Source organism: Amphiura filiformis, chromosome 2 (genome assembly GCF_039555335.1).
Source record: "Amphiura filiformis chromosome 2, Afil_fr2py, whole genome shotgun sequence".
Lineage (NCBI taxonomy): Eukaryota > Metazoa > Echinodermata > Ophiuroidea > Amphilepidida > Amphiuridae > Amphiura > Amphiura filiformis.
Window position 1 is genome coordinate 86,977,341 of NC_092629.1, and position 23,398 is coordinate 87,000,738.

Consider the following 23,398-nt stretch of genomic DNA (forward strand, 5'->3'; position numbering starts at 1 on the left):
ATCAAGTATTCGACGTCGAGTAAAAGAATGAACCGGGCTTACTGACTGCTTTACTACGAGGGCCGGTCAAAAAGTTAGTAGAACTCGGTATGTTACTTTGTCGCACGGTATTGAGTTTGGTCTCATTTGAAAGCTTGTTCATTCAAAACATTACTGCAAAGATATTAGATTTTTGCACCACTGTATATGGGCAGGACACTCTTCAGAGGAAGCCTGCCTCCATGAATTCACAGGTACTACCAGAAGTGAATACAGGGTCATCATGGAAATTCCTCCGGACGGTGGTGAAAACTCAGATGAAATTTAACAATGTACAGTTGCTGTAAATGGTAATGAAGTCCTTGATATACGGCAGCAACAAAATGGTTCTTAGAGTTCAAGAATGGAATGAGCGTCCTTGAAGATCACCCAAGGTCCAAAAGACTTGCTGACGTCACCATTATTGATATACGTGTTGGTACAGTGACATTGGTAATAACTAAAGAGCCAAACAAGAAAGATGAAATAGCCACAAAGTATAACAACTCTGATGAAAGTGTGTTAAATAAAATCGATTAACATTTGGGTGTTCCATGGTGTCTTCTAGATGGAGGTCCTTGAATCTTCATTCAAAAAAATGATGCCAGTTGACTTAATCGGGTCCACACCTGCTATACACCTAGAATGAGGACCGACACAAGTTTCATATATATTTAGCTAAAGGTGATAACACATATATTAATCACTGGAATTATGAGTCCATTGAGTGGAAGCACCTGGAGCTCCCACCCCTAAGAAGATCATCACTCGGTCACATAGGTCAAGCTCTTCATCGCTGCTTTCTGAGAATCAGGGAGAGTCTTGAAGACAGATCATTTGTCAAATGTATAATAATAGGCACATATCATACAATTTTGATAGCAAAATTGAGGCAAGCCATCAAGTGAAGAAGGTTGATGGTAGGAATGGGTCTGTTCTCGGATTGTGTCCTGCGCATTATTCTCAGTTTGTCAAGCTGACCAAAGAGGTCAGATAACTAAAACAACCATATTATGGTCTAGGCATGGCCCCCAGTTAGCGAAACAATTTTAAGTCCTACCTTCATAATATCAGGTTTGGAGGTGATCAATGCTGGTGAGCCTTCACTGAAGAATGGCTCATGGAGCAATCTGAAGACTTCTATTTAGATGACATAGAATGTTTCAAGGAAAATTGAGATGGGTGCATTAAGGTATGCAATGACCATGTTCAAAAGTGAGATAGAAATAATTTGACTAGTACTCTTTCAAGTACCTTGTTCTACGAACTTATTGACCGCCCCTCGTATCTTCTCCCGTTTATGTCATGATAATGATGTTTTGTTTTTTGTTTATATTTTGTTTGTTTGTTTGTTCTCAGAGTCTTGCAATTCAGATCATTTTCAATGCCAGTTGGGACACAACTTGGTGTGTTTATCAACTCATTTAGTATGCAATGGCTACCCTAATTGCCTTGACCAAAAGGATGAAGAATCGTGTGGTATGTAACACACACATTGGTATTTTTTTTGGCAAACGGAAGGAATTTTCGGGATCGAATACCGAATAGGGTGCAACTCTACTAGTCTTATTACAAGACTGCACTACCCCAACCCTAAACCCTAACCCTATTAACTCCGTAAACGAGTACTGGACTCAAGTCTAGCAAATTGCACCCTATTCGGTAATTGTACCGGAATTTTACCTGGAAAAAATATTACGGTTACGAGGGAAAGTATCTTATAGAACCAAAGAAAAAGGAACAACTGCCAGTTTATTCTTGAAAAAGACACCCGGAAAATATTCAAGTCCGGATTTGGAATCGGGGTTTGCATTGTCAATCTTTGGAGCCAGATTTCAAACGTTTATCGATGAGTGTCGGTAACATCGAGGTTGTCACAGACAAAAAGTATCTCACTCCTGTTAACGCACGTGTTTCGTTAAAGGCGTGGCAACTAAGGGATGATTACAGAACCCAACCGCTAGTCGACCGATACACACCGACATCGCCTGGTTAATAAGCAGAGACACTAAAATCAATACCTGGGATCGATACACGTGAATGTGCTATGCACATTTGATATTCAGACGATAAACGATACCGGGGTAGAAAATGATGAATATCTCCCGTAATTTTTTTTATTCTAAAGAAGCCATATTTTTTCCTTGCACTTGAACATATGTGTTGAAAGGATATGATAGTCGTTAGCTTGCGTATTGAGAATGAACCGTGCTATTGAGCTCAAAAACTGACAAAAAATCTGATTTTATATGTGCCGAACTATAGCGCAGCGTAGGCTACTCGTGGAGGCAGTTTAAAAGCAGATGACCTCATGGCGTATACCATGCTCACTCACACACACAGAGGTCAGTCACCAGGTTATTGTCAATAGCCTTAGTCGGATGTCCCTCGACCCATTATGCTTCTCAAAACTATTAAACAGGTCGGAACAAAATGGTCATGCGTGGCTGTGGATTCAACCTACCATGGCGATTTCTGCCATGAAGATATCGGGGCGATGACACTGTGCGACACCCTGGCGAACCGGCGATTGCTTTCCTAAGTTTATTTTCTCAAGTTCATTCTCAATGGTGGTATAGGACGATCACAAGCTCAAAATCGAGAAACGCGACTGGCCTAAGTGAAAAACTTAAAGACGTCTCTACGAAATATAAGGACAGATGGTTAAGTGCAAACGCAGACCGGCATGACTAGTAGAGACACCCAAAGACGTTCAGCGGCAATGGCAAACAGCAGCAAAAGATTACCTGATAATTGAAATAGAGTTAATACAACATAAAGCATTTGGAGACAAGGACGTTGTAATATCAACAGGAATATAATTCCAAAGTAGTGAGCCCTATCTACTAAAAAGCTTCGAGCCAAATCATATTTCATTATTGAAGGGCGAATCAACTCAGACGAACGAGTAGGTGAATGACCGGCCAGATTTTTCACAAAATAATTACAAAAATTTTGAGGACAGTTTTTGATATTGAAATTATACATAAACAGCTTGAAATACATGTAATTTGTGGATATCATAAATATTTAAAGTATGAGCTGAAAAATAACGGAGGTCTATGAGCGAGCCTAGTGGAATTTAGACATAATAATACGTTTTTGTTTAACTAATAACATAATTATTTAAGTTATAATTGTTGGGATCTGCCCACATAATATTATGATAATCATGATAATATTCACGGTAGAACTAACGTATTGCATAAAGAAAATGCCGTTTTAGGGAAGCGTGTGCTTCTAACGAAACCATTATTATTGAATGAGCATTCCCGACCCCTCAGTTAATAGGAAGTTAATCATGAAGTTATAACTTATCAAGCGTTTTCATCATTATTCATCATTTTCCTAGAGTTTTGCGGAAAACGTGACATTCGCCTAGATCAGTGGACAAGCAACGTTACGGTGACAACGCCCAGATATCCTGACGAGTATCCTAACATGTTGCGATGTGTTTGGCATGTAACCAACAATGTAGCAGATAGCAGCATCAAGATATCATTCTTTGACTTCAGGACAGAGTTGTACTTCGATAATCTGACACTTGGGTAAATTCACCTTTTCGGGAAATCCCATAAACCTTTGCGGCTTAGCCTTATACACGTGACGCCGATGCGCAGATCATTTGTGAATCGGTTCTGCGCATGGTGAATTGCGCAGTGACAAGGTGCGCATCGGCGTGACGTATGTAGGGCAAAGATGTTATAGTAGACCTCTGTGTGGCCCACCGGGACTGATTTAAGGGGTACTGGGTCTGATTGAGGGGTATTTATTCTATCAAATTTTGAAACCTTGAATCCGATTGGGGGCACATACTACTCCCTCTTCCAATATGACGCTACTCCATCAAATATAAAATCTCTAAGAAACTGCAAAAAAGATCATTACGTTACAAGTCTCTTAAAATATTCGTAACATTGCATCGAACTTTCTGCCAAATTGATAGTTTAAAGTAACTAATTTAGTCAAACAGCACCTGCAGCATATGTCCCATTATATACTCAAAAGTTCAATTTCGTACATGATTCGTTCAATATTCTCCAATATGCAAATGAGGGTAAGGACTCTCTAGGGAATATCGAATGAAGCAGCTAATTTTACTTTTATTACGAAGGTTTGGTAGCGATTTGAATGAAAATCTGGCGATAGAATTTGGTGGAGAGTACCCTCCTGAGACAGTTGTAATACCCAATGAGGAACATGTGTGGATACAATTCGTATCAGAAGGTTGGAGCACGTATCGTGGGTTTGTTATAGGACTTACTCTACAACCCAATACAGGTTTGTTAGACTCGCAACCAATGGGCTATTCCAGTTGAAATCCATACACCCCCAATGAAAGACGTGACCTTCATCTCTCACACAGAGGTTGTAGATTCACACCACTTTACTTGTATGGAAGATTAAAGATACGTCTTCATACGGGATAGTGGATTTCAACAGGAACAACCCAATAATTAGGCCTATACGCTCCCGGTATACGCTATATAGCACTTGGTAATATATGGATACTGGTTATTCTGGCAGGAAAGCCTCTATATACATGTAATACTTCAGTACTCGACACGGTTGTTTGATAGCATGTACAATCATGTCTTTTTAAAGAAAAGGTCAACACTGATGGCGCTATTTATCTTAAATCGTGTTTCCATCTCTACAAGGGGTAGACACTGGTATAATGGCATTAAAATAACAAATAGCAACGATTTTTTAAAATATAAGGAATAACTTATATTATTTGGCTAAATTAAATTTCAAATAATGTAAATAGCGCCCTCAATTTGGACACAAATATACAGTTTATAAAATAAAAATACCACACAAAAGCAGAAAGTGATCAATAAGTTGAACAGAAGCGAAAATATATGTTAAAAGAGCTGGAAATAAACAATCTAGAATTGAACATTATATAATGTTTTGTTAGACAATTTAATAAATGATCACATGATTCACATGAAACAACCGCGGTACTCCCTCTTACATTTTAAATGATTGAAAGTCACAGATATTACATGTAATAACAAATGTCTATTTTTGCTGAATGATTTTAATGATGAAATAACATGTTTACTCGCTAGATCCACTATGTAATGATGGGCAGTTCGTGTGCGAGTCTGGGGTTGGATGCCTGCATGAGGACACAGTATGTGATGGTACAGCACTGTGTTTAGATGCAACAGATGAACAGTGTGGTATGTATACTAGCGGTCACCCGCCTTTCGCGGTCACCGTCTTTCGAGGTCACCGTCTTTTTGCGGTACTGATATTTTAAATGTTTTATTTAATATTTACATTTATTTAGGATATTTACATTTAGAATTGCAATTGAGAAGGTTGGGTGCAATTTCAGTGTTCAAGTATTTTTTACCTTGGGGTGCACCCTATTTTGAAAGTTGTGGTACAGTTTCATCGCAATTTAAAGTGCAGTCTCAGAACAATCAATATAAACTGTATATTAGTGGCCCAATATATCGGCCAAACCCTCGCCTAGGGTCTGAGCAGGGCCCGGGGGAGGTACCCAAGTTTGGTTTTGGTAGGGGTGTACCGCTGAGAATTTGAAAGTGGACCCATCAATATACCCATTTTTCAAGAATAGTATGGGTGATGATGATGATGATGATGATAATGATGATGATGATGATGGTGATGATGATGATGATGACATATGGCAAACATATTTCATGTTCAATCTTTTTTAACAGACGTTTGTGATTCTGATATCAAAATCTTACGCAAAGACAGTAAATATAACCTGTCGACACCGTTATACCCTCGTACGTACCCAGACTACATGGACTGCCAATGGGTCATTTCGGCATCAGACAACGGACACATCATAGTAACCTTTCTCGCCTTCGATACCGAATTTTATTACGATTTCATAAACATCGGTTCCGGACCCGTTGTCACGGGTAATAGTACGGAGCACCGATTTTCTGGGAGCGATGCTCCAAACAAAGTAAGCGTCGCTGGTTTCCAGATGTGGATTCAATTTACATCCGATAGGAGATACGGGGAACCGGGAGTGTGGATGGAAATCGAATGGAGTTTAGATCCAGGTTTGTCTCGAAAAACTTTTTTCATAATGAAAATTTATTTAAAATTTTACCGATAATACAAATGTTTACTTTACTTTGGAGACAAAAATTAGTGTTTTGTATCAATCCAATCCCAAAAATGCTGTATATATTATATTATATAGCATTTCATCTACAACTTCGTTTTAGGGGGTCCCTGTTTTTTTTTTTTTTTTTTTTTCAAGTATAAATATGTTCTTGCAACTTTTATTCAGTATTCGGTATTCATGTTCAAACTAGGAATATATTACATCATGAAGTCAAAATATTGACATTCTAAACTATCAAGTCGTCTACCCCACAGAATCTGTGAATATGACTTCGAATGGCTTAATCCGATAAGTTTGCCATTGACGTGAGCTTTCCATTTCCCGGGTGAACGTGCAATCCCGGAGTGTCAATTTGACCAAGTCATAATGTATATATAAAACATAAATAATATTCAAAAGAAAATAGCAATTAATCCTTGGAATAATCTAATATTGTTATTGCGTAGGTCTGTATGAAGATGATGATTTTGAATATTTATTATAAAACATAAAGTAAGGTTATTAAATAAAGAGAAATATCTTTTAAGATATTTCTTTATTTAATAACCTTACTTTATGTTTATTAAATTAAATTAAATTAAATTAAATTAATTATTAAACTTAAAAGTTTAATAAATAATTTAATTTCGTTATTGTTTAGGTCTGTATAGAGATGATGTTTGTTTTGTTAAATTGCATACTGAAACTTTACAAAGATTGTCATTGAACCATGTTGTTTTTTATATATTTTTGTATAACGGCAGTTGAACATATCATATCGATATCCATTGAACTTGATACCCTTGTATTATTATATAGCATCAGACCTTTTGAATATTCGCCGTGTGATGATGTAACAGGATTAGCTACCATAGCAACAGGTTGAAACAATATTTGAATATATCGTCACCGTAGCTGGCGTTTAAGGGGGTACTATACCCCTGCCCAATTTTGTGCCCATTTTTGCATTTTTCTCAAAAAATATAGCGCATTGGGGACAAGTAAGATATGTATATTATAGGGGCAAGGACTACAACTACTACGCTGGAAATTTTGTTTCAGCACAGACAATAGTTGCGGAGTTACAGTCAAAAATGAGGGAAAACCAATATTTGATCAATAAATCAATAACTACTTGCTTTGAGGTTCTGAATTTTCAGTACAGTAGTTGTAGTCCTTGCCCCTTTAATATACATATCTTACTTGTCACCAATGTGCTATAATTATTGAGAAAAATGCAAAAATAGGCACAAAATTGGGCAGGGTGTAGTACCCCCTTAAGGATATATAGTCATATCAATTGCAGGATATGTTGGCACGTCTACACATATTTTAAAAAGCAAACGTTTTTTTGGTGATTTTTAGAATTTTTGATTTCAGTCAACCACTGATAGGGAAGTCGCGTATAAGTAACAAGTTTACAACTGTATAACTAATGTGTGCTTTCCACTTTCCTGGATAATGTATTTTTTATTTGACCACCACCTTAGGTAAAACGAGATTGCTGCTTTTGCATAAAAACTAATGCTTGATTTAATATAAATAATTTTTACTTATTAGTTATTACTAATTTTTGGACATTCGTAAAATTAGATACTGAATGTTATTTACTCCCTATTCCAGAAAAGTTCAGCACTAATTTTTGTTAGTTAAAAAATATTATCCAGTTTTGCCAAAACTAACATAGCTAAATCTAAACCCTTTACCTTTAGTTAGTTAGTTCTAAGTGGCAATGAAAGTCAAATTTTAATATTTGGTCAATTTTTGGAAATATGTTTTCCATATGCTGTGACAATCAAGCCCAAAGACTTGTACAAAGACTAATTTCAAGTTATGCATTCTAAATTTTGGAAAAACACATTTTCTAATCTTTTTCTTAACCAATTATCAAAAATAACATACAATATTAAAATTACGAGCGGACTCTTCTCCAATACTCAAGATGTCGATTCCTTAGACTTGTGCGAAGTCTTAATATTTTGTGGCCAAATTTGTAAAACATGCAAAAATCCGGGGCAAAAATGCATGTTTTTGGCCTGTTTTCCATCAGATTGCAAAAATATTAAAATTTGACTTTTATTGCCAGTTAGAACTATAAGGATTAGAATTAAGCTATGTTTCACTTGACAAAACAGGATAATATTTTTTTAATCCCAAAACATTATTTCTGTATTTTTCTGGAAAAGGGAGTCGCTATGATTGTTAGCGACATTATTAGGTTACTAGCATGAACATTAATGTGTTCGACGATAGTTGAAATCAATAGAATCTGCAGCTTGCGTCGATTTCGTAAACAAATTTGCTTTTATTATTAATGACCTTCAAACATAGATTCAAATGATTTATGACATTGTATGACAAGCATGAAGTAACAAGTTTGTTATTAATGTACGCTTTCCTCTTCCTGGTTGAACGTGCACAATTATGTGAGTTGGACCTAATTTATATCACATTGCATTATAAAATCAAGCAGCTTATTAGATTTCGAACAAAAGTAACAAAATAGACAATCGATTAAAGACTTTTAATAAACATCAACCCAAAACACTCATCACTACGATTTCCACTGACATCTCCAATACTGAGCCGAGAGCAATTACAGACAGAAGGGCACACACAAATTCACCTAAATTTCAACAAGTTGGTCAAATTTGACATCTCAGATGGATTTATCAATTTAGTCAAAACCCGCCAAAACTTATTAATTGTTTAAAAAACATAACATAAAAAAGAGTTTTAGCCGAATAAGTAACAAGTTTGCTATTAACCTGCGCTTTCCACTTCCCGGTGAAACGTGCAAAAGCGTTACCACACTGAAGAGTGTATAAAAACTAAGAAATAGATATCTGGTTCGTTGTTTGGTTGTTTGTGTTTGGTTTTTAACGATTACATGTAGGCTTTACTTCACGAAGAAAGTGAATTGGACGCATACAAAGTTGTAAGTGCATAAACGTCAAATGGCATTAAATAAAACTACATAAGGGAATTGGAATGAGGGTTTTGAGCGTTTTGACAGTATTTTTTGTGGGACATGAGAGCACATCAGACATATCGAATTGCATACTGAATACAAATAATGTCTTTCTGATATCAAATAATTTTCATTTTTTGAGATTCATGATATAATACAAATTTTATGACAAATTATTAAAATTTGATATTTTTTAAACTTTTGATATATAACAGTCCTCGAAGTAAATTTTATAAATCTAATGATATATTCTTAAAGTGTATGTAGTTTGGAGGAAAAGACGACGATCAATTGAAAATTTTGACCTTTTATATTGAAGATATGGATTCCCCCTCCCAAGACCTATTTTTGTGGGTGTTTTGGGAAAAAAAATCCATATCTTCAATACAAAAGGTCAAAATTTTCAATTGATCGTCGGCTTTTCATCCCATCTACATACCCTTTAAGTATAAATCATCAGATTTATAAAGTTTACTTCGAGTACTGTTAAATATCAAAAATATCAATTTTAAATCATTTGCCGTAAAATGTGTATTATATTGCGAATTTCAAAAAATCAAAATTATTTGATATCAGAAGGACATTTTTCGTATTCAGAATGCAATTAGATATGTCTGATGTGCTCTAATGTCGCACAATAAATACTGTCCAAACGTTCATACCCCATCCCTTAAGGGGCGCATCATTTGATTTTCGGGGGGGGGCATGGGACTTTGTTCGGGCGGATTTTTTAAATTTTTTACACCGAGTATACCTTTATGCATGGTTAGGTGGGGAGGATTATTTTACTCCTCAGTGGGGCGGAATGGTTTTTGTTTTCGTCTCACTAGTGTTGGGAGAATTTTTTTTCAAACAAACACTCTCATGTCTCACTAGTGTTGGGAGAAGTTTTTTTCAAACAAACACTCTCATACATTCCCCTCCCCCCTGGAAATCAAATGATACGCCCTAAAATTAATATAGCTTTTGTTTAATAACAAATATTCTTATAGTTGTTTGTAGAGAGAATGAGTTTGGGTGTTTTTCAACGATGGCATGTCTTGACGCAAGCCTGAAATGTGACGGAGTCAGCCAGTGCATGGATAATACAGATGAAAATAATTGCGGTAAAATATTTCTTGTGATATTTTGAGAGAGTACATTATTTTCTTATGCCAATGTTTAAAAAGGCGCAGTGATCTATAGTGTGCTATATGCACAAGCACAACACCTAGACGTTGATCCACAAGCTTCAGCATACTTTACAGATTGTCGCTGACCATGACTACGGCCCCACATCTGCTTCAAAAGCGCACACCCTAGACATTCCATAACCTTCGCAACCAGGATCAGCTCCCCGAGTTTCATACGGGTTACAACGAGGCAAATTAGCAGTAAGTTCCTTGTCCAGGGGAATTTCAAGCTAACCCAATTTTTCCACGAGAGCGTACAAGGCACCGCCAGGGCTCGAACCCGCAACCTCTCGCACCATAGTCGAACGCCCAGTATCGATTGAGCTAACTTGACTGCTCAAGTCATTTTTGTAATTTTGATAATTACGAGAAACAAGTAAATTATACAGAAAGAACAGAAAACTTCATTTTACAATATAAGACAACATTTTTGTGCCTTAGAAGTATACGTACATCATGATTTGTAATGCGCTGTAATGTTTGCCACCAAATATTTTACCATAACATGCTAACAACATCTTTTAAAATGTCGTTGCAGTGTTTTTCATATGAAACGTTTCAAAGCGTTTTCATGACATTTGAGTAACCCAGCATTTAAATGTTATTGAACGTTTTGAAAAAGAAAACATGTTTACATCATGTTAAAAAAACACGTTTACAACGTTTTCAAACAGTTTTTTGTTTGCTGGGAGGACAGTGCCTTAAACAGAATACGTACATCACATCATCCTTAACTCTCTCCACGCAGAACGCGGGTGTCGACTGCAGACGATAAGTTTCAAGTTTCTTTTAAAAATTCAAAAATTTCAAAATTGTACATTTTCATGACCATATTTGGAATCAGCATGAAAAATGCTTTAAAATGAGTACAAACTAGCCTAGTATTGCTTCAGTGGTTCTGAAGGTTGATCTTGATATTTTGAGAAAATATCTCAAAACCTGGAACTTTTTATGTTGATGCCTATGGCTAGCACGCAGAGTATTAAAATGAAGATGATGTGTATCATAATGTCTATTCCTGTCTATTTGAACAAATTATAAGGTAAATGACTTTCTAATCCATGTGAAAATGCTATCATCTTGCTATAATGCGCACGGAATTATACAATAATTGCTTTTCAAATCAATTTATCTTCGTAGACTTAATGTCATCCTTGTCCTTCTATGATTCTACTACCTTACGTCTGATTTTACCTAGGCGTGTCAACATGAGAAAGTGCTGCGACAAATTAAATTAATCGTTTCTTTGTGTTATAATATGTTCAAAATCTTCTTCAATTAGCTATCATTCTCTGCAGAAAAATTCAATTAAGGACTTCCATAAATCTTTGATAAAATTAATACAGGTCTATGCAGATCCATTAAATAATTTCTTGCTCAGGATTTTGCCATTAATACAACATTTCTAGTGACTTTTACTTTGCCTCTTTTCACTTTGCCTTGCGGTAACACCTTATGAAAGTATGAATTTATTTTGAACCAATGCTAAAATAATGTTGTCAGATTCATGTATATAAATGTCCGCTTAAAAACCTGTCATATATTGTGTTACGAGTCGTACTGATTCAAAACCAAGATCACCTTTTACCCAAATTCACACGAATGCACAACTCAAATACACTGTATAATTAAGCTACCAAAATCTAAGTCTTTAATTGAAAGTACATTAAGATATGATTGGTACAATATTATGACAACAAATGCACATACAAAAATAATCAAATATAATTATTATTTAAACTAATCAGTACTATAGCCAGAATTCTTCTTCTTGATGGTAACATAGAGTTCTTGCAATGTTCTGGACGGCTGATGTATATATCCTTATTCATTTGTCCTGCGAAAATCAGCGAAGTCCATTGTACACTTGCATTGATAAATATCCTTGCGAATAAAATCCTCACCAAACACTTATCACCTTGCGCTGCTTTCTCCAAACGCATAACCCCTTGCGCTGCTCTATCCAAAAATGGTGCTATTCCCACCTTTCACACAATATCTTCAGGAAGCAGGACTGCGATGCAGTTGTCCCCACTTATATTGACAGATGTGTTGTATCAAAAAAACCAGACTTCAGCAAGTCGACAGAAGAATATATATTCCTTTCTTGTAAGAAGTACGTTCTTTGACGTATTCTAGATCTTCTGCGACAACACTGGCAGGCAGTAGTGACATCACTTCCTGAGGGGAATCCCATGACATCACTTCCTGAGGGGAATCCCATATGATGGCATCTTCACTTTACAATCTCAGGGGAATTCCCATATGATCCAAAATTAGAAATGATTCAATTTGTTTTTGATCAAGTTGATGCAAGAAAGGGGAATCCCTAAAAATGTCTCATGAAATAGATTTTAATTGTAAACAAAGATAAATCATCAAATTAAATTACTCAGGGCACATCACAATGGTCAGAGCGAAATTTGAGCAACCGAAGAATTTCACTTTGTCTCCGGCAATCACAACATTATGTCTTACCTATATGTTAGGAAAATTATTCTCAAGCACGAATCACATGCTTTTTATTTTAAACAAGCTCATATTGACCATAAGAACGAATAAAAACAGCCGCGTCTCAATGATATTCAAAATTCAGCCGAAATTGTCTGATGCAATGACGTCCCAGTAATACAATGAAGGCACAAATAACCATGACGTCATTGCCCTTGAATATCGCGTATTGAGAGACGACTATTTTTATTCGTTTTTTTATGGTAATATGAGTTTGTTTTAAATAAAACCATGTGATTCGTTCTTGATAATTATTTTCTAACATAAGGCATAATGTCGTGATTGCAGGACAAACAAAAATATTCTGTAAAAGGAATGGTTGTCTACCCGGTTAATATTCCCGAGTAAAGGTGTGATTAAGGATTTCGTCAACATGGTGGTAAATATGATACCCAGATGATGATTTAAGCACTTCCCACCACGCCACTGTGTTGACTTGCGGTTAGCACAGCTGTGCGAGTGAACATGACACCACTGCTCGCACATTGCATTGACGGGCATGGTTAAATTTGAATTTGGACTGATATATTTATAATAAAAACGCATTCAAAATGCTAGTCGATTTCACATTTTATGTTACCTACAGAAGGTGTGAATTATCCTTTATGCATACATACTTTTGTTCTGAAATCGACCAAGTAATAAAGACACACGCACAATTCTTAAACAACATCTTTTGCACAGAATTCAATTGGATTTGAAAAGTAAAGTGGCAGTTGAAAATCTAGTGATAACACGTTTGCAGTGCATGATGGGGCTTCCTTAAATCATCGTCTGTATGATACCTGACTTGTTCGAATGTCAAATTTAATGATATTCTAATTTCGACAGTATATTCGAATTTGAGAATGTCAATGCCTTCAATTTTGATCCATCTGAGCGCTCATCTGAAGGATAAAATGATAACTGTTTTATGCCGAAACGTGAATAATTTACTTTCATAGACTTTACTACATGTCTGTAATTTCTTCCATATAGACATTTGTGGAAATGATGAGATCGAGATTGGCGTCGACCAAGCTATCAATATATCATCCCCGTTATACCCCGCGTTATATCCAAATTCCATGGATTGTACGTGGACTATAACAACAATCGACGGTAGCATTCGGATCGAATTCGAATTCTTTCGTGTTGAGAAAGGCCAGGACTTCTTATTGGTCGGTGAGGGCGATGTTACCATACTAGAAATGTCAGGCACCGAGTTGGAAATACCCAAATCTGTTATCGTACTCCATTCAACAATGTGGCTATCGTTTATTTCCACAACTTCTTGGAACGATGAAGGATTTTTCGCTTATGTGAAAACTACAGAAAGGAACGGTTAGTTATCATTTAAAGGTTAGCAACTATTTTAAACTGTTGCGAGTTGGTAGTTCACAATATCTTGCGAATGGTAGTGAGCTTTGGAAAAAAATGCATTGATCATTTCTTAGCGAGTGTGTAGAAGAGTTCGAATATCACAGATATACTCTTGTAGGTCCTGTGGTTCTTGAGTTCTATTGTAAAGAGGGCTGAAACAACAACACTTTTGTAAAACGTACATTCACAACAATAAATCAAGCAAGTTTTTAAATTATATGATTTGTAGAATGAACTTTCGCAAAAACATCAGTGTTATTTTTCAATAATATATTGATTTAGATAATGAAAATACCTATAGTCTACCCTTAAAGTTATTCTACAAATAATAATATTCTGTCTTTTGTGGTACAGCGTACGATGTCGGCATATTCTTAATATTTATAATATGATGCATCGCTAGCATAGTACATTCTTCATCTTAAAAAGTTCTTTGCAATATTTAGCTAAATTGAAAAATGTACATAATATTTGTATTTTGCCAAACAGCTACTTGTGATCAGGGCGAATTTACCTGCAACCTCGAGAGGGCGCTTTTCTGTCTTCTTGATGAGAGCAAATGTGATGGACGTGCTATTTGTCCAGACCAAGCTGACGAGAAAAACTGCGGTATTAAGTTATTATAATTATTATTATTATTATTATTATTATTATTATTATTATTATTAGTGTTATAATTATTATTATTATTATTATTATTATTATTATTATTATTATTATTATTATTATAATTATTATTATTATTATTATTATTATTATTATTATTATTAGTTATGAGAAAGGTTTTTAACACAAGTCAACACATACATAAATGACAGCCAGTGAAAAAAACCGATGCTCTACCAACTGAGCTAATGAACTGAACTGAAGGCCTATAGATAATAACATCAGTGCTCTTCTCCATCTGACTCATTAGCTCAGTTGGTAGAGCATCGGTCCGGTGATTCGAAGGTCCCAGGTTCAAATCCTGGATGGTCAGTGAAATTTTTTCACTGGCTGTCATTTATGTCTGTGTTGACTTGTGTTAAAACCTTTCTCATATTTAATTACCACATAGTTTGACTTTATTTCTCCGTCTCATTATTATTAGTGTTATTATTATTATTATTATTGTTATTATTATTATTATTATTATTATTAGTAGTAGTAGTAGTGTTATTATTATTATTATTATTATTATTATTATTATTATTATTATTATTATTATTATTATTATTAGTAGTAGTAGTAGTAGTAGTAGTAGTAGTAGTAGTAGTAGTATCATTATTATCATTATTGTTGTTGTTGTTGTTGTTGTATTTATGTTGTTGCCGTCATTATTATTATAATCTTATTTGTTAAATCATCATCCTCCTCATCGTAATATAGCTTCAATATTTTAATAACATGTTAATTTTACCTTTTAATTGAACACATTTTGACATCACAAACAATAATTGTGCGATGTGGTTCGATAAAGTTCCCTTTACCCATAAATCAACAGGTACCTGTGGCGCCAGAAACATATTCATAGAATATGGTGATGTGAAAAATTTGACGTCTGCAAATTACCCTGGCAACTACCTCACCGATCTTCTCTGCTCGTATCTTGTGGAGAGCGTAGAAGGTACTCCAATAGTAATTGATATCATGGACTTCGACTTAGAAAGAAATTATGACTTTCTTATCATTGGTGATGGTGAAGACCCATCGGACGCCGAATCCTCTATTGCTACTCTTACTGGGCTGGTCAAAGTACGTCGTATTGTTTCTTTGGAGCACCAAATTTGGATCAAATTCGTCAGCGATAGAACGGGAACCAGGCGTGGGTTTGACATCCATTTACGTGATTGGAATACAGCAGGTCTGTCGTCTAACATAAGTTTGTTTAACTTGGTTTTCGGTGATAAACCAGGTTTTTCGATCGATAAACCTGCTTTCTCGATTCGGACAACCAAGTTTCTCGATTTGAAAAGCAACATTTTTTGAAAAACTTGGTTTCTTGGTTGAGAAACCTGGTTTTTTTTTTTCAATCGAGAAACCATTTAAAAAAACCAACCAGCTTATCGAATTTGATAAACCTTGTATTTCGATTGAAAAACCAGGTTTATCGATGCGACAAGTTTTTGATAAACCTAGTTTATCGGTCCGTCGATTTGCAAAACCAGGATTGTCGATTCGAAAAGCACAGTTTTTGAAGAACTTGGTTTCTCGAGCTAGAAACTTGTTTTTTCGCCGATAAACCTGGTTTATCGCGCGAAAAAACAAGTTGTTCTCTTCTATTGTACAATATACCTGCCATAGACTGATAAACTTTTGCTTTAACTCGAAGTCGAAGAAGAGTTAATTAAAGAAGTTGAGATTCCCATACGCCGAGATCGTAAGCCCGTCTTACTGTTCAAAATCACGTCCTGTTTTGCAGGTATTGAATATTCTGCACGTACAAAATAAACGCACGGGCAACGTAGAAAATTCACAATTTTGTCCGTTTTACAGTAAAGACAGTAAAAGATATTGAACATTTTATACGGAGGAAAGTCTTAATTATTAATATGATCCATTTACTTTAGTTTGTAAGAAATCATTATATCAAAGCAACAGTGTGGTGTGAAAATTTGACAACGTCGATACGTGCGGTTTATACTTGCAGATTGTCCATTGAACTGTGTGTGAGATCAGCCGTATAAAAAGAGGTTGCGATTTGCAACATTGATACAAACATCCCCGTGTAAATCTGAATTTATTCTACATTACTGAGCGATAGCGATTGGTTTTTAGATAATTTGTTACATTGGGAAATCGCGCTACCTTATTGGTCAAATATCAATCGCTCGTCGCTCAGCGATGGAGTATAAATTCAGCTTAACTGAAACATAAATTTTAAAAAAGCTTCTTAACTTAAATTCAGCTGAAAGACCTTGTAATTGACAGTACCCCTACTGTAGAGCCTTTTTATAAACACGCTATATCCGAGAACCGATAGAACCTGGTGACCGTTCCACCAGAAAAAGAGTAGAAAACAGAAAGAGGAAAAGAAGGAGAAGGAAGAAGGAATATGAGGAGAAGAGTACGGAGAAGAAGGCGAAGGAAATGAAGGCGATGAAGAAGAAAATGCCCGAATAGATGTTGTCGAGATCAGTTCTGCGTTAGTTACGCTTGATACTGATCAATATTAAATGGTTTCGTTCTTAGCTGCCTCATGCAATCAAACGATCCAACTGATTCGTCAGAGATACTAGCTGTGGCTATCACATAAAAGTGAACGTTCTTTATTCCATTCGCAGAAATTTGTCACCCAAACGATATTGACTGTGGAAATAAAGTATGTGTCAGCGTCGAAGCCCGTTGCAATGGTTTTAATGATTGTGTGAACTCGGCAGAGGAAAGTCAATGCGGTGAGTAAAATACGTACACCCCAAATCATTCGATATTCAGATCAATGACTTTCCTTTTAGAATATTATGCATATTTACATAAATAATTGAGCTAATGTGAATATTAATTGTGCAAATAATTGGGCGTTCCTCCATCTTGTATCACTCCAGCTCGTGTATTTGATTATCATGATTTAAATGTAGAAAGAGAAGCAATTTCTCCTTAGAATGGGAATTTATTATAATTCCCCGCTCACGTAACATGATCAAGAGGAACGAGTCGGATGTCGCTAATATTGATTTTGAGATATTAGCAAAGAAAGTTTTGTTTTCAGCGATTAATAAATTGACATAACTTCGAAAAGAAAAGTTGTATCAACATGGGGTTTTTAGTTTCTGTTGTGTCAAAGCAAATTTATCTTACACTAAAACCGTTGTCTCTTGGTATGAATATGGGCGTTAGGCTTTAGGTTATTTTTAATCTCTTCGGTAACACTAACACAGAATCTTTCATTGATTTGACGTTTACGCGATTTTAGCGTAAATACCAATCAAGATGATGATCTACAGAAGAGAGTAACATTTACCAAACTAGCACTAGCATCTAGCAGGCACAGTTCTTTTTAACCCCAATACATTTACACATTCATTGAATGACCTTTGAAAATTTGGGTACAAAAACTCATACTCTTCAACTCGAGGTCAAATTTTGCACTATGATTGTTTATTGGGGTTATTATTGAACTATATGCCATAGGGACGAGGCCATTGTGGCCATAGTGCAGGCGTATTATTCTCGGTACCTCGCTGGACAAGTTTCCTAAGAAGAAATCACGTTACAACAATAGAGTTACGTATACATTAACATATTTTCTTAAACAGAAAACATCAATTGTCCAGATTCCTATAAGTGTGCTGTTTCCAATGATTTGTCTGAAGCCTTGAAATGTGTTGACATGGAAACTGTATGTGATGGTAACCGTGATTGTCCAATGGGAGACGACGAGACTGAATGTGGTAAAATAAGATTAAAATAAAATCGCAAAATAATGTAAATGAATTATTTGAATACTTTTGTACTTTTGATATTCAAGGTGGGCAAGCCCTTAATTGGTATTTCGTTTGAAAAAATGCACAATAAAATGAATTATATTCGGTTTGGTCAAAGGATTATCATATTTTTTCAGATTTTGGAAAAAAGTTCCCTTTTTAAGGTCAGTCGGGTATAAACGACAAACAAAATATAAATAAGAGGAGTAGTAAAGAACCATTGAACCAATACTAGGCTTGTCAGTACTCATTTTAATTCATTTTTCATGCTGATTTCAAATATGGTCATTCAGCAGTATGCTTCGACTATATTTATAAATACTTATTTATAAATACGCACGTGACCACGTCTGCGCTGCCATAAGAGCTGATATAATGAAAGACAGAGATAGAAAGACTAATTCGCGTCTGAAATTCTGACAACTAGACAGAAAATGCCGTACTGTGCAGGTCGGCAACCAATCACGGCGCGCCTTTGCCCTCAGACAGTAAAAGCTAACATTTTATGGAAAATAAATACAAATCTATTTTTAAAGAAATGTTATAATATGGCTTTAAAGGTCCGTAACCCGATCGACAGCATCATCCCCCGATTTTTTTCATTGTTGATGAGGTTTTGGTATCACATAATAGATACTATTTTTCTCATTACTATCCTGAAATTTGACGCTCCAAGTCGATGTATTTCCGGAGAAATCATGAAACACAGCGGTTTTTACAGGTTACCAGTTGTTCGCATTTTACACGACACGGGAGTTTTGGGTAGTCATAGAATGAAATCGGAATAGATTCGGAAGACTTCACCCCAGTACCAATTCGTACGCAAAAATACATCAAATGGCCCCCTAATGTCAAACTATAGATGGCGCTATAATGATATAAAACAAAAAACAAAAATAAAGAAATACATAAGAGGCGAAATAAATACGGAAACATGACCTATATTGTCAAGCATGATACGAGGAATATGAAAAAAATTATGAGAGCACCTCCCCCATTAAAAAATTAGTTAAAAAGAAAACAAAGAAAAATCATAAATATGTGAAAATGTGCATCATATAGCTAAAAATAAAGAAATAAAAAAGCGAAGTAAATACAGCATGGGCTATCTTGTCAAGAATGATAATGAGCGCAGTGATATGTAATGTTTTTTAAGATTAATCAGTATGAATAGAGGGTATAAAAGTGTACAGGGGCGAGCCGGTTTTCAGTGCCAAGGCGAACACTTCCTGTTTCCACCGGGACATGCGCTCGGCCGTTGTTTCGGAATGCCTGACCAGAATGCAATTCACGCGTACCAGTGTATTGGCTTGCTAATTATGCTAATTATTCACATTTATGCTGAAATTGTTCCCGTTTTCTCACATAGATGGATAAAGGGGACAATATTTGACATTGTATGTAAGTTTGAAGAGAATCCATATCCTAAACCGATAGGGTTACCCCCCTTTAAATTTGATAATATTTATCTAAAGAGTTCCTATCCTTTACAATGACATGAGGATTTGGTCACTCTTCTGGTCTTGGTATGTCGTGCCCATGGGTCACGTGCGTATTTGTATACGTATTTACAAATATAGTCGAAGCATACTGTTCAAATGTACAGTTCTCGAACATGATTATTTTTTATGCCGATATGATGCGTACATTTGTGTTGATCTTTGTTCTTCTAGATATAAAACGCTGTCCATTAAACTGTCTATGTAAGTACAGCACTCCAGGTACAAGTGATAAAGATCAAATACCAGTCTTTCAAGTCAACTGCCAAAGCGACTGGACCGATGAAACTATTAGTAATCTCGCAAGAACAGCACATACCTTGTGAGTAAATGAATAATTCCGCGCTGGATTTCGCGCGAAGCGCGTAAAGCTTTACCATGTTTACGCTACGCTACAATTTCGGACTTAACATGCTTAATGCAGCATTTTCTGTCATTATCAAATTTATTGGACTTTGAGGTGATATTTTCTAAACTTTGTTAGCAATTAGCATTCTCCAGGGCTGAAATGCACTTGCAATGTCCCGCCATTTTATGCTAATTCACTACATTATGAGCATTTGAAAATTGTCTCATTTCTATGAAACTTTCTCATCCAATGAATGAGAAATACCAATTAACGTGTCAACCACCTGTCACATTGTTTTAAATGAGACAAATTAACACTTTTGACAGGTTGTTGACACATTAATTAATATTTCGAAGTTTCGATTCATATAGTTTTGTCCAATTCTCATCGCTTTGAACGAATTCTCATTTTAAATTTCCACTAGTGTAAGTAGTGTTGATAAAGTTAAAACAAAGTCTTCTAATTTAGTATATACTAGTGCGCCTGTTGCTGTAATAGCCCTTTAGCTATTAGGGGGTATGTGGGCACTTATTGGGGTATGTGGGGGGCGCTTATTGGGGTAGGGGCGCTTATAGAAATCATTTTCAGCAATGAATGCTGGGAAGACACTATAGCATATTTGGAGCAATGCATTCTGGGTAGACATTTACAGTGCATTTCAAATTGGGCATGTAGCCAAAAGGTGAATGGAATCTATGAATGAATGACCTTGTTCACCGGCTTGGGCAGCTTGAAACTTGTTGTAGATCGTCTACTGGATTCTTTTTATCCATGTGCACTTGCTGCTTTGTATCCATGTGGGGTATTTTCCCCATGACCTTTGACCTTGACCTCCGATGACCTTCAAAACTACCCGGTAAACAGCGCACGCCCGATACCCATCTATGTGTGAAATATCGGAACGATGCGTCGAAGCGCGGCGGAACGCATAGCCGGACAGACAGACAGACACACAGACAACGGCTATTATTTTAGTAGTATAGATAACTACAATATTATATTATCATGTTGTTTTTCAGAACATTGTCGGGAAGTCAGTACAACACACTCTCACCAGGAATGTTCAAAGGATTAGCTGGACTTCAAACATTGTAATTACGAACGATAATTATATTAATAAACGATTAAAAAACATTTTGATATTAATTTTATTCAAAAAATAATTATCGTAACTACTAACTAGTGACGAAATAAAATCAAATCTAAATGCCAAATGTTCCTCATTCTCCTTTTTATGTCAGGTCACTTGCAGGAAATAGCATTAATGAGATTCGAACCCGGACATTCGACGGATTACTAAACCTGACTTGGCTGTAAGTGTAGATCTACTAATTCACCTATCTTTCTAATTGGAAACTAATATGTGAGGACATTATTCTATACTACATGTACAATGTGAGGACAATAACAAAATAAAAGTCTGTCAAGGTCATTGGGCTTTCTTGCCCTGCGGGACCCTTTTATATTGGAACTCACTTGGAGTGTTTAGTCGTCGTATGGGAGTCTCCGGCCTCGGGCCTGCTGGCCATGCGGCCTTGATGTTTTTAGTTGATACTAGGCCCCAATATCCATTAAAAACATCCAAGGCCATGACAACATAGAATATATATATTCTATTTACTTTTACAACAATTAATTTCCCTCATTCTTTGAAGCCCTGCCCTCTATCGGGGGCTTATTTATATTTTAATCTTCTTGGATGTATACAATTTCGCGGTTGCTGGTTCTTTGTTGCCCTGCGGGGCAATCTAGTTGGATATCACTATTTATTGGTTAGTGGGTCTTTCTTGCTCAGCGGGGCAGTCTAGTTGGATACCCCTATTTAGCGGTTAGTGAGGCTTTTATCATGAACTTATGACTTTATGTCGAGCTTTGCTCTGTTGACCTATAAAAAGACAACACATTTGGTCGATTCCATTTAGGTGCGAGTTGGGACATGTGTATAGGCCTACACATTACAAATATGCAATAAAAAAAAACAATTTCATATTATAAGATCGTACATTATGGCTTTAAATGTCAAAATTTGCATATGATGGTCGGCTTTTTATCCCAGCTACATTCACTGTAAGTACATAGCATTAGATTTATATAGTCTACCTAGTTTTCAAAATGTAATTTGGTGTGTCTGGTCTATTCTCAGGTCCCACAAAAAATACTATGCAGAGGTGAACAAGCCCTTAAGGGATCTAGAATGAGCGTTTATTGCGTTTCGACAGTATTTTTTGTGGGAGATGAGAGCACCTCAGACCTATCGAATTGCATTCTAAATACGAAGCATGTCTTTCTGATATCAAATAATTTTATATTTTTGAAAATCACAATATAATACAAATTTTATGACAAATTATAAAAATTTGATATTTTTCAAATTTTTGATATATAACAGTCCTCGAAGTAAATTATATAAATCTAATGATATATTCCTAAAGTGTATGTAGCTGGAAGGAAAAGCCGACAATCAATTGAAAATTGTGACCTTTCATATTGAAGATATGGATTTTTTTCCCAAAAAGACCTAATTTTTTTGGGTGTTTTTGGAAAAAAATCCATATATTCAATATGAAAGGTCAAAATTTTCAATTGATCGTCGGCTTTTCATCCCACCTACATACACTTTAAGTATAAATCATCAGATTTAAAAAGTTTACTTTGAGTACTGTTAAATATCAAAAATATCAATTTGTAATGATTTGCCATCAAATGTGTATTACATTGCGAATTTCAAAAAATGAAAATTATTTGATATCAGAAAGACATTCTTCGTATTCCGAATGCAATTCGATATGTCTGATGTGCTCTGATGTCCCACAATAAATACTGTACAAACGTTCATACCCCAGCCCTTAAGGCAACGGAAAATATGTGCCCGACCGAACCTTACTTTTATGAAATTTAATCAGCCGTTTTTGGATAAAGTGGACTGATTTTGACTGAATTTTTTATCCACAAGATTGTCAAAATGTTGCAAAAGAGAATATCAGATTTTTTTTTTAGTTTTTTCAAG

General features: G+C 35.6%; 2 long non-coding RNA genes across 2 annotated transcripts; both read left to right on the forward strand.

The window, feature by feature from the left end:
• Positions 1 to 1,395: 1,395 nt before the first annotated feature.
• On the forward strand, positions 1,396 to 4,247 carry LOC140146769 (uncharacterized). The gene is made up of 3 exons (XR_011858303.1): positions 1,396 to 1,497; positions 3,371 to 3,566; positions 4,133 to 4,247. It is a non-coding gene; the product is annotated as an uncharacterized lncRNA (long non-coding RNA).
• Positions 4,248 to 6,030: 1,783 nt separating this feature from the next.
• Positions 6,031 to 13,818, forward strand: LOC140146768 (uncharacterized). The gene is made up of 3 exons (XR_011858302.1): positions 6,031 to 6,077; positions 10,088 to 10,201; positions 13,757 to 13,818. It is a non-coding gene; the product is annotated as an uncharacterized lncRNA (long non-coding RNA).
• Positions 13,819 to 23,398: the final 9,580 nt, after the last annotated feature.